The following is a 12,047-nucleotide window of genomic DNA, read 5'->3' on the forward strand; positions in this document are numbered from 1 at the left end:
TCTGTCAGATGTTTTGGGCCCAGTTCGGCTGCGGTGAGAAATCATGACACTGGTTCCCATTGAGATCGTACTAGTTCAGCTCACACAGAGTAGTACACACCGTTGTCCAATGTGTTGTGGTCTTTTGTGTAAAACTTTGCACAGTGAAAGTGCACATTTCAATGACCAAATTGTTAAATAACCTAAGTTTTATTTCATACAGAAGCAAGCAGACTAATTATATCATCACTGAGTAAAATGTCCACTACTTCCCTATTCTGGCCATCATCAGCCATCTACAGTCATCAACTGCTTTTTTTTTATATCTGCAGCATCTTGCATGTTTAAGTCATGCATCCACATGTAATGGCACTTTCATTTCTTTAATTTTTGTCTTTGGTTTCGTCTTTCTTGCCTATACTTTCTGTTATTGTTTTTTTTTTCTCTGTTAAGACTAAACCCAGATAAGCCACAGGTCTTAAAAGTGCTGCAAATCTCATGTCTAGCTAAAAGGTGGCACATTGATGTCTTTTAGCAAAAAGCTTGTAGGTACAAATCCTAGCCTGGGCCTTAGGGTATTTTGACTTTCTCTCACAGTCTAAACATATACATGTTAGTGTAATTGGTTAACCTAAATTGTCCTCAGGAATGAGTGTGTGTGTGTGTGTGTGTGCATGGTTGTTTGTCCCTTATGCCACTGTGTTGCCTTGTTATTGACTAGTGACCTGATTGCATCTAGAATCTATTATGTTGATTTCTAAGATCTAAATTTACAGTTTTCTTTTTCCTAATTTGTCATGTTGTAGCGTCATAGCTGGTGTACTCTCCACAAGTGGAGATGAGAAAACGTTTCTTCTTTCACAAAAACAACACAATATTTTTTCCGGACTACGTTGGTTATTTTTGGATTTTATTATATATTTTATATTTAACATGCCAAACGTGATCTTTGTTGATTTGCAACGAATGAAAAAGGACAAAGTGCTAGGAATGCATAATATGAATTATATTACAATATCAATATTGCAGAGGATTAGTCGGAGTGCAACAAAAGTTGAGTAGTGTTATCTGTCATACATCACATAGCAATTTATATTGCCATTCAGATGGTGTCTTAACACCCAAAATGGCCATTTTCGGTTGCAAAAGTGCAGTTAGAGATGCAGACTGAAAGATAAGGAGATGAGAGGAGGATGTGACATATCTCTCCTGTGGTTCATCCTAATAGCAGCACCTAATATTGTGTGCTTCCGTTATTTTGTGTAGCCCTAAACAGTACATGCATTTGAAGTTGTTACTTGAACTTTTTGTATAGATCCTAATGACCTGGGTACTCTTAGCAAGCATAAGGCGCAATTTATCCTAGTTTTGTTTGTGTGTGTTCTTTAGTGCATGTGTGCAAACTTCACTCTCTTTTTCTCTGTGTCTCCAATAATGAGCATGTGCACCTTTTCTGCCCGGGGCCTTCATACACAATTTAGCCAGAAAGCCATAGGTGATCATGATTTAGCTTTTGACACAGCTCGCCCTGAGGCTTGGGGGGGGGGGGGGGGTACTAATACAGATATCTGACTCCCGAACCGCAATGGAGCGAAGGAGAGAGAGAAAGTGAGAGGTCCTTTATTGACTAAATGATAAAGAGGTTGGTAATGATAAATAACAGTCATTTTATTGCAGAATTCCCAGAAAAGACACATTCCACACAATATATAAAAAGAGAAGTAATAGACAGGGAACTTTCTCACCCTAGACTCAGTGCACTCACTCCATGAGAAGTCGCCCATTGTTAAAGTCCCAATATTCCTCATCTAGGTTGGAGGTCACAAATCGTGTTAGAGGGACCTGCTGCTATGAATACTACATAAGAGTGATGCAGAGAGGCAGAGTCTTCCCTGTCTCTGGAACTACGAGGACCCGAGCAAGACTGAGCCAGTCTTGCCCATAGGCATCGCTCGCTCACAGTCTCCACTCTCTGGTTCGCTCTCCTCCGTAGTGCACTTAATCTCTCTCTCTCTCCCGCCTTCGTCTCGCTCTCCTTTTCATTTGAACCTTTTCTCTCAGCTCTGTCATCGCACTGTTTGAGTACAGCAGCGGCGTGCCAATGAAGGATGCTGCCATTGCTTTTTCTCCCTGTCGCCACCATGTCTCAAGGCTGCAGCTACTAGTAATACTAATGGGCAGCATATGCTTACATTAACGTAATAGCTAAGGACCAATTCCTCCGTTTTAGTGCATAACAGAGAAACATTGATTAAATAGACCATATCCTCTAATACTAGAGATGCACGATTCATTTTTTTTCCAATCCGATATGATAACCGATAACCTGGGCCGAGCTTATCGGCCGATACCCGATACAGATCCGATACTACTGTTGAATGAATGAACCGTGTACCTTGCCATGTGACTGAAAGTCTTTAGGCTTGACATAAATATTGTTAAAAAAGGTCCACATGCTCTTTGGCATGGTGCTTTAGGAGGTGCTCATTTAAGTTTGTGGTGTGGAATTTACCAAATTTATCACCACCCCTCGTAATTTATACGTTGCAGATATTGCATGTTGCAGTCAGACTATCAAGTTTGAAATGTTTCCAAACAGCAGACTTGGCTCAGTCAGGTGCTTGCTATTGGATCGGTGCAACTCTATCTAATACTTGTTACCTATGATGATTAAAAGCCTATGCTGGTCCAAACAGACCATAGACAGGATTTCTACACATTTTCCATGTCAAAATTCCATACTTTTTCAATTTTCCAATTCCTAAAAAAATCTAATTTTTAACGTCTAAATGAAAAGGTTTATTGTTAAGATATGGCAGATTTCCCTAAAAAGGTTAATCTTTAAATAGGAATAAGATGAAATCAAGGCTGGATGGATGGGCAGACTGATGGACAGAAGGAAACATGATGGACAGGATGGTAGCTAACTAGCCATCACATTTTGGCTACCTCACTGAGCAGTCAGCCCCCATCAAAGGTTTTCAAACCTTTTCAAATTCTAGCACTGTCACATTTTTCTGCTTATATCATTCATTTTCAATTAACAAAATCTTCACTCATTGTCTAATATACAGTATCCCACTAGTCATAACATAGTTCCTGATTGATGTGCGGCTCAAGTGGCACAGAATAAAATAAAAAGAAAAACTTTGGTCCTGCATACATGTTTTAATATGCTAATAAGCTATTTTCCAATTACCCACAATTGAAACGTAACTGTGGATGACAAATCAAAAATGATTGAAGGCGAAACCCATCCCACCTCTGGACTTTTTTTTTTTATCAATTCAGATTTGATGTGGACGTGGAACAAAGAACCATGTCTTACATTTTTTACACGTGTTCCCAAATCAGTTAGGTTCTGCTTCAATACTTCACAACAGATTTTGTTTGATCAGCCCCTTCCTTATACGTTTTGGTTAAGGTAATTGCCTGTTTCAATGGCTGCTATTTTAGATAAATTTGAGCTTTACTGGGTTAAATCAGTAAACAAAAATTTGGCCACCCACTTCTGATTTATACAAGCAAACAGGCAAGAGAATCCCAGTGGAAAAGGAACTATTGTGATTGGATTTCAGCCAGCAACAAGTTACTCAATACTAACTGATGTAGTAAGTAGTTTCTAATTCTTTAAAAAAAAAACATACGACCAGTGTTTGAAGAACAATCGTCAGAAATAAAGGTCGTGGGTGAAAAATGTTCACAGGGCCACAAACTGCCCTGTTGGCTTTCTCCCATTAGATTTTTTTACTTGTACAGTTTGCAGTCATGACCGAAGATTTTGGAAGTATCACAAATATGTTGGCTCGAAAACTTTCAATATGTTTCAAAGGCTTTTAACATTTAACATCAATAATTTCCCTCTGGGGTTATTAAAGTATTTCTGATTCTGATTCAGATTTTCATTCAGAGACCAGTTTTACAGTGTCCATTCATGTACTTCCTGATGAAATTTAGTCATTCCTTTATGTGTCTTGGATGGAAGTGCCATGTTTGTGACCCTGCTTGTCACGCTGAAACTTCGCCTTGCACTGTGTACAGTACAGATGCACTTACATCCACCTGGCAATACATCTCTGTAACCCAATCTTCAGAAGGAAACTGTCCGGGGGTTTGCCGGAAACACCTTTGCTGCATTCAGACCAAGCAGGATTTGAGCGTCAGGGGTCTATGGTTTACAAGCAATGTCTATGTTGGACACATGTCTAGGAGCATCGAGAGGTCCTGTGGTGCATTTCAAGGGGTGGGACCTTGAGGATTCAGGAGCCAATAGGGTTTTAGCTGACGTTGACTGTTCAGGACTGAGCTGCAATTTGCCTACATCTCAGGCAGTGTGGGTGCTAAATATTAATGGTTGCATGGTTTTCTTAGGAAGTAACTATTGCTAATGCTACAATACTCGAAGAATACTGTAAGCATACCTGTGCCTCTTTTACAATATTCACCAGGAGGTTGTCGGAAGTAAATAACATTAGATTTTTTTTAAAGCTAGGTGCAGTGACGTTATCAGAAAAAAAAAACTGCTTTGCCTGTAGTATAAACATGTACTGTCACAACGACCTTGTTGGAAAGTAAATAAATCATCCAATGGTGATTAGCTTGTTAGCTCTCACTCCTCAGAGAATTCATTTATTTTTCCAAAAAGTTCATGGCACCCCCTTTTATTACAGGTAAAATAACTATTACCAACAACTACATCAACCCTCGGTTCAACAGGTCTGCACGAACTCTTTAACTAATGTGACCTTGTTAGTTTACGCTTTTATTTATTGTATTTTTTTTTTTACAATCAATTAATCTATATCTGATTACACATTATATTAGTTTAAGAACAAAAAGCTAGTGGAAGTTGAATAAGGCCAAAAGACTTGCTACAATTAACTTCTTGTGTGAGAAAAGGAATGAGAATAAAGGTTATAGGGACTGGTTTAGGCAGGCATGAGAAAACAATGGCATGGCTAGCTCACCTGGACCAGAAAAAAAAAAAAACACCAAAACTCTTTATCCTCTCGCTCAGTCTAATCAAGGTAGTGTGCACCTTTCCATAGTGGTGCGTTTGCTGCTGTTGGACACCAGACAAGACAGCTGCGTCACACTAGGACTGAAACAGTTAATCAGAGTAATCGTGGTTAATTGATTAATGAAATAATCAGCAACTAATTTCTAATTGAACTATTATACAGACTCTAAAACATGACATTTTCTAAAAGAACCCACTCAGAGCAGTAATTATGCCAAAACTGTGCAAAAAATATATACATTCTACATTTCAGATGAAAAGCCTTCTTTGTCTGTAAGTATGCTCTTTCTATAACCCCTCAAGGTGCATAGTTTTAGCTTCACCTGGTTTAAATTGTGTAAAAATCCTATTAAGCACCATTTGCTGTCCGCCTGTTGAGCTGTTAATCAAAGAAATATTCAACAGATTAATCAATTACCAAAATAATTGTTAGCTGCAGCCCCGGTTATATCGCCTGCTGTCAGCCAAACTATATATATATATATATATATATATATATATATATATATATATATATATATATATATATATATATATATATATATAAATTGTTATGAGCTTTGAATTTAGTTTTTTTATGTTTTTTCAATTAAAGTGAAATCTGCATTTAATATCTTTTTTGGAATGTTTGAAATAACATACCTTATTTGTTGAGGTATGTTACTTTACTAAGCATATCTCCTGTTAGATTAATCGGAAAAATAGTCACAAGATTAACTAATTACTAAAATATTTGACGGTTGCAGCACTACACCACACATTTCTAATCCAAAACCAGTCCCAAATTTAGGGAAATTTCCCATCATTCTTAACACGTAATAGAAGTCTAGACAGGTTGGAGAGTAGTATTTATTTTAAAAAGCAGGTGGAATTAGAGGAAAACATTCATTTAATCACTCACATTGGACAAACAATGTTCCTGTGCTTATCGAGCAGGACCATCTTTCAGGAAGGCCCGAATTGTGTTGGTGTGAGGAACTGGTGGCAGTTAGTGTGCATTTGCCTCAGGACACCTCTGCGGTTCTTGGATACTGAGTGGAGAGTGGCCCAGAAATGAGCAGTCAAATCCAATTAAATTACTCAAATTAAATTGTACAATGGTTATGGAATACCTGATCGAATTACTCACATTCAGGGGATTCCGACAGCAACCAATTAGTTCAAAGTATAAAGTTCACATGTTCAAATTAACACCAACCGAGGACAGAGCCTTTATTTGAGAGAAATGATACATCATAATTACATCATGATGGAAAAAAATCACAAATTATGGAGCACACATTTAATAAGAAAATGGAAATGGTTAATAGGTCTTGATAAGACAAATATAGCCCTGTCAATGGTGCTGCATGACTAGGTTGACTAAATTAAAGGGGGAAAAAATTATTATTGTTTTAGCAGAGTTTAAAGGCTGACTGCTGCTTATTTAAAAATGGGCATTCTGAATGATTTCGTGTTGTAAAACTGTACAGTTGAAACCAACATCAAAGGCAAAACAGAAACAAATAGGACACACATTTTTTGTATAGTACCTCTGTGTCTTCAGGAGGGTGTTCTACTAATTAAGGGGAACTCATTTTGCATTGGCTCTGTCTTCTTACATTGGTCAAAATAGACCAATTACCATTTTCTCGCAATGATGGTATTCTTCACAAACTGTGGCTTAATTGTACAAGGGACATCCTGACCTTTTTTACATTTTAAATTTAGCTTCCCAAGGTGCCTTTCCAAGGTGAAACATGTGAGTAATGAGACACAAAACCGGCCTGTTAATTGACTTTCAGCAAATTTAGATCCACTAGACCAATGTATACATTTCCCTCTTTTAAAAAGTGAACCATTTTCGCTAATAAAGTTATTAATCTTGCCCATACAGTAATTATCTCTGCAATTATGCTGTAATTGCACATACATCAAGGCCACCTCATACAGTGGGCAGCCTTGAGCTTGGCACTGATAATTCTCCTCATTGCATGTAATGACATTGCTCACTGTTACTGCAACTGGAAGACTTTCTTTGCCCTCAATGTTCATTTGGTTACCTTTAACCGTAATGGCCACATTCACAATATGACAAGAAACTACCTTTTTAGAGACTTAAAAGTCTTTATATCAGAGATAATTAATTAACTTTTTGTTTCTTTTCACTGGTGTACTTGTTGCTGCAGCGGCTGCCTCGAGCATCCCTGCTTGCACGGACAGCACAGAGCCTCAGAAGCACCATAAACGCTGTAACATGATAATGCCGCTTTAATTACCCCTTGGTCAGCCCACTTACAAACCTATTGCTGCTGCAGTCAATATCCCAAAAGATCCATTCATGCCTCGGCTGATGGTTGACTTGGGAGCTTTTGCTGAGTGCTTTAGCCTAATTGATATCCTTATTTAGCAATGAGCCAGTGGGAGTCGGAGGGGAGTTAAATGGAGCAGTTTACCAGGCGGCGAGTGCACTAAACCAGATCCCCAACATCAACGGCGCGTCTCGCCGCAGCCCCTTCGTTGACTGTTTCAAACTGATTGTCACCGCTTGAGTCTTGTGGTAAAAAAAAAAAAAAAAAAAGACGGTTTTCATCACCTATTTTTTATTCCTGTATGTTTTTTTGTTGTTAAATTATAACAAAATATAATACATTAGGGCACTGATAGGGATTTACACCATTTGATGAGAGCTCGTTTACCTGCTTCTCAGTTATGAGGGACTGATCAGTGCGTTTGCCCACTCGCACATTAGCAACCAAGGCATCATTGTACCAAACCAAGCAAGACTTCCCTCATTTCCACACCCGGTTTGCCATTTAAAGGAAAAACACGATGCAGTCTGATAGAGACGCTTGCAAACACCCTCAACAGAACTATAGGATCTTAAAGGGATTGTTTACAACATAGGCAAAACAACAGGTAGACCTCTAGCACTAGAACCAGCGGGGACAGAACAATGCATATCCAACAGGTCAAAGAATGCCACCGGGAGCAATGGGAAAATCAGATTATTCTTTTAAACTGGGTTTGTAGGTCTCTCCCTCCTGCTAGTCTCCCCAGATATATCTCCCTTAACAGCTCAAAGTAATTAGCAACAACCGCATGCCAAAGGTAGGGTAGCTACTGTACACAGATTAGGCAGGGCCTATCTTTAATTTCAGACATTAAGATGCTCTGTGGGGGCTTGAGTAGAGCTGGGAGCTATAAGGTAGGCACCCGGGCTCATCATCCCAAGGTCGCTTCAGCGAGAAAAAGCTTGTCAGGGGACAAAGGATACCCGCTGTATAAAAGCTGACATTATTGTACTCACAGTAATTAATTTCTATGAAAAACACAAATTCGAGGCCAATCTGCAGTGAGAACATGCTTTGAGAAGTTGCTAAACACTAGCTCCTGAAGTCTAACCGTAAACATAACTCTCTCTCTCTCTCTCTCTCTCTCTCTTGCACTATGTCAAACTTTGTTTTGAGTGATATCACTGAAAGTCCTGCAGGGCTTCCCATTAGTCACGTTGTTCAGCCCAGGACATAAAATGGCCTCCAATCTTGGCCAAACGGCGTCAGCCCATTCTTTATACTGTCAGGATGAAGAAGAGCATAAAAACTCAGAGTCAATAAAGTCATATGAAATGCCTGATATCGCAACACGGCCCGCCACAGTGACCGATTAAGCGTCCGGGTCCACTGTGATGCTCGCACACTTTTCAAAGACAAAGCACAGAGAGGAGGGGGAGAAAAATGACTACCGAGAAGGAATTTTCTGTCCCCGCTTATGCTTCTGAGGGTTTTTTTTTTTTTTTTTTTTTACAGCGGTGTGTTCCTCTCACTGATCTTAAATGTAAACCTGTGTGAAATTGATTTAAAACTTAAGCTGGCATTCGACATCCTGTTTTTGCTAATATACGAAACATCTTTGGAGCAAATGTTATCATTTTGGTTTGATGTTTTCCTATACGCCGACTGGTGTCAAAAAAGGAAGAACAGAGATTAGAAACAGATGAAAGAGCGGAAGAGAAACACGTTTTTTTTATCCACGTTATGTTGTTTTTTTCTATCTACAGGATCTGACTGACTTTCTAACTGAGCTACTATTTAACCGTCAGACCTGAACCGAACTGGAATGAACACATGGCATGTTTATTCTTCCTTCTTGCAGCATAAAACTAAATGAATGCTTAGATTTAGGTGAAAAAAAATTGCAAGAGTTTCTTTGATGGTCACATAATGAGAAGAAAATATAGATTAGTGGTATTTTGATAGATACAAACCAGGCATTGGTTACCTGCACCAAAGCATATATAGCATTAGATTTGAAATTTTACTGTTTACCCTAAATAATAAATGATACTCCATGGAAATTCGGGTAGACTTAAAACTCATTTAATCCAAGGTTTTAAAAAAAAATACCATTTTGAAGTTGTTTAAATATTTTGCTATGCTGTTGCTACAGTTTAAAGTATTTTCAATAAGAGAGAAAGAGTTTTCTCCAGCTGTATGGATCATCAGGTAACAACCTGCCCCTCCCCCACCTGCTATTGCACACTGCCTGTGAGCTGGCCTAAATAAGGCTGGGACTTTTTACCGTCACCTAAAAGACAGACTAATTGAGCTGTCTGGAAAACACAGCAAAAATGATTATTATTCTGACAAAAAAAAACAACAAAAAAAAAAAACAACAACACTTCAGAACTACTTATATATTAACCGGGTGTTTATTCCATGGCTTTGGTGGAGTCAGTGGGTTGACTTGCCTGTTGCACTGTGACCTGATGTGGTGGGAAAAAATTTTCATACTCATAATTATTAAGATGCTATTTCTGCAGGGGGTTAATTTTGCTTTATTTACCCCTCATTTTTCAAGATTTGTTGCCTTACAACCTGGAATGGAAAATTAATTTTGAGTTTTCACAATGTCATCAAGAGTACATGCCTTTAACTTTCTTTATATCTTTTTTTTACTGTCTTTTTTTTTGAAGCAAACAGCAGGACATGGGCAAAATAACAGATATCTTCAGCGTACATATTCATGATGTAAGTGTTTTTGGATCAGTCTTGATGAGCTCGCCTCATCTTGCTTCTGGGATTTTTTACCATTTCTCTAAGGCTAAACTGCTCCAGTTCCTTCATGTTGGATGGGTTTTGCTAGTGAACAGCAATCTTCAAGTCGAACCCCAGGTTCTCAATTGGATTGAGGTCTGGACTTTGACTAGGCCATTCCAACGTGTTTAAATGTTTCCCATTAAACCCCCGAGTGCTGCTTGAGACGTTGTCCTGCTGGAAGGTGAACCCCCTCCCAGTCTCATATAACAGGCAGCCCGACAAAGATTCTGCTCCAGAATTTTCCAGTATTTAAGCACTATACATCCTTTCCTTGGAGAAGTTTCCCAGACTCTGCTGCTGAAAATCATCCCCACAGCATGATGCTGCCACCTCTATGCACACTGTGGGCATGGTGTTCTTAGGGTGATAGGATGTGTTAGGTTTGTACCAGTCATAGCCATTTCCATGGTGGCTGAAAAGTTACATTTTAGTCTCATCAGACCAGAGAACCAGAATGATGCCCTCCTGGCCTGGTCTGGGAGTTCTGGTGATGGGGCCCTCTCTTGGCAGGTTTGTTTTGGTACAATGTGCTTTCCATTTGAAGATGAAGGATCTGATAGACACATAGATTTGAATATTTCCATATAGAACCCCAACCTGACTTGTTCTTCTCAACAACTGATGAAGACCAAGAGTTCCTTGGTCTTCATGGTGTGATTCATCTTGCTTTGTAACATACTAGCCTCTGGGGAGTTTTAAGAAAAGGTGTGTTTGTACCGGGAAATCTGGTGACACTTAGATTGATCACAGGCAGGGTTCAATTCACTACATATTGGACTGCTGAAGATAATTGGTTGCACCAGAACTTTTTAAGGCTTTCACAGCGCATATAAGTTTTCAGTCTTTGTATTTTTAATTCTTTATATATATATATAATTATTATTATTATTATTTTTTTTTTTTTCATTTTCATTGTGCAGATCCTTCATATTGAATGAGACTAAACACATTTCAGTTACAGGTTGGAATACAAAAAAAAGTAAAAAGCCAAGGACGGTGAGCACTTCATCACGGCACTGTATTTCATAACAGCTCATATAATTGAAGTTAACCTCACTTTTTTGTTTGAATACATTGAAACCTTGCATTGTTACTCAAGGTTTTTATATTGTAAGAATCTTAAACAGGCCCACGCCTAGTTTCGAGAGGACAAGGATATTATTGAGTAAATTTCAATTCCACCATCAAAAAGTTGGAAGGAACTCTCATCAATTTTAATACTCCAATCTGATGGCATAAACTGATAACTGAAAACTTTGACATCCGCTTTTATCCACACAGTGTTTGGAATCCGCTACACTTCTCGGAATACTGCGTACAAACACTAGCTGTCAGGCTGCAGCTCTAATTTGACAGTAACACACAGAAACATTCCTGACTTTGGTGAACCTCCATCTTTACACACACACGGGGGGGGGGGGGAAGAGAGCGGCGGAGCGCAGTGTGGTTTTGGACAGACCGGTGTTAAGATCAGCGCTCGGGGCTAGGCAGGTCGCTATGCGCTGAAATGCTAATAAGCTTCCCGGCTCTCGTTGCTGGTCGGCTAGCCTGTGCCGACTCGTCTTGACACTTCACACACATGCTGTCTTCCACCCTTTTTAATCATTTTTGATAGGCCTCCCTGGGATGCCATCCATTTAATTTGAAAGGGCTGAGCCACCCAAACCTTTTCACCATCTCTTAAGTTGAGGTTTGCTTCGACTTGCCTGCTGCACTGTCACCTGACGGGGTGGAAAAAACACGGAGTAAAACGCTGCTTGGGTTTAGCAAGATATTATTAGGACAACACTGGAAGATGACGGATATGCCAGTGAGAATAGGGAAACTGCTTTTAGAAGGAAAAAAAACACACACACGCACACACACTTGCTAAGTGTTAAATTTAAACTATATTGGTTGATCATAACCTGTTTTTATGACAGTAGGAATAAAAATGTGTGACCAAAAAATATCATGAAGCCAGACATAAA

This window comes from Fundulus heteroclitus, chromosome 21 (assembly GCF_011125445.2).
Source record: "Fundulus heteroclitus isolate FHET01 chromosome 21, MU-UCD_Fhet_4.1, whole genome shotgun sequence".
Lineage (NCBI taxonomy): Eukaryota > Metazoa > Chordata > Actinopteri > Cyprinodontiformes > Fundulidae > Fundulus > Fundulus heteroclitus.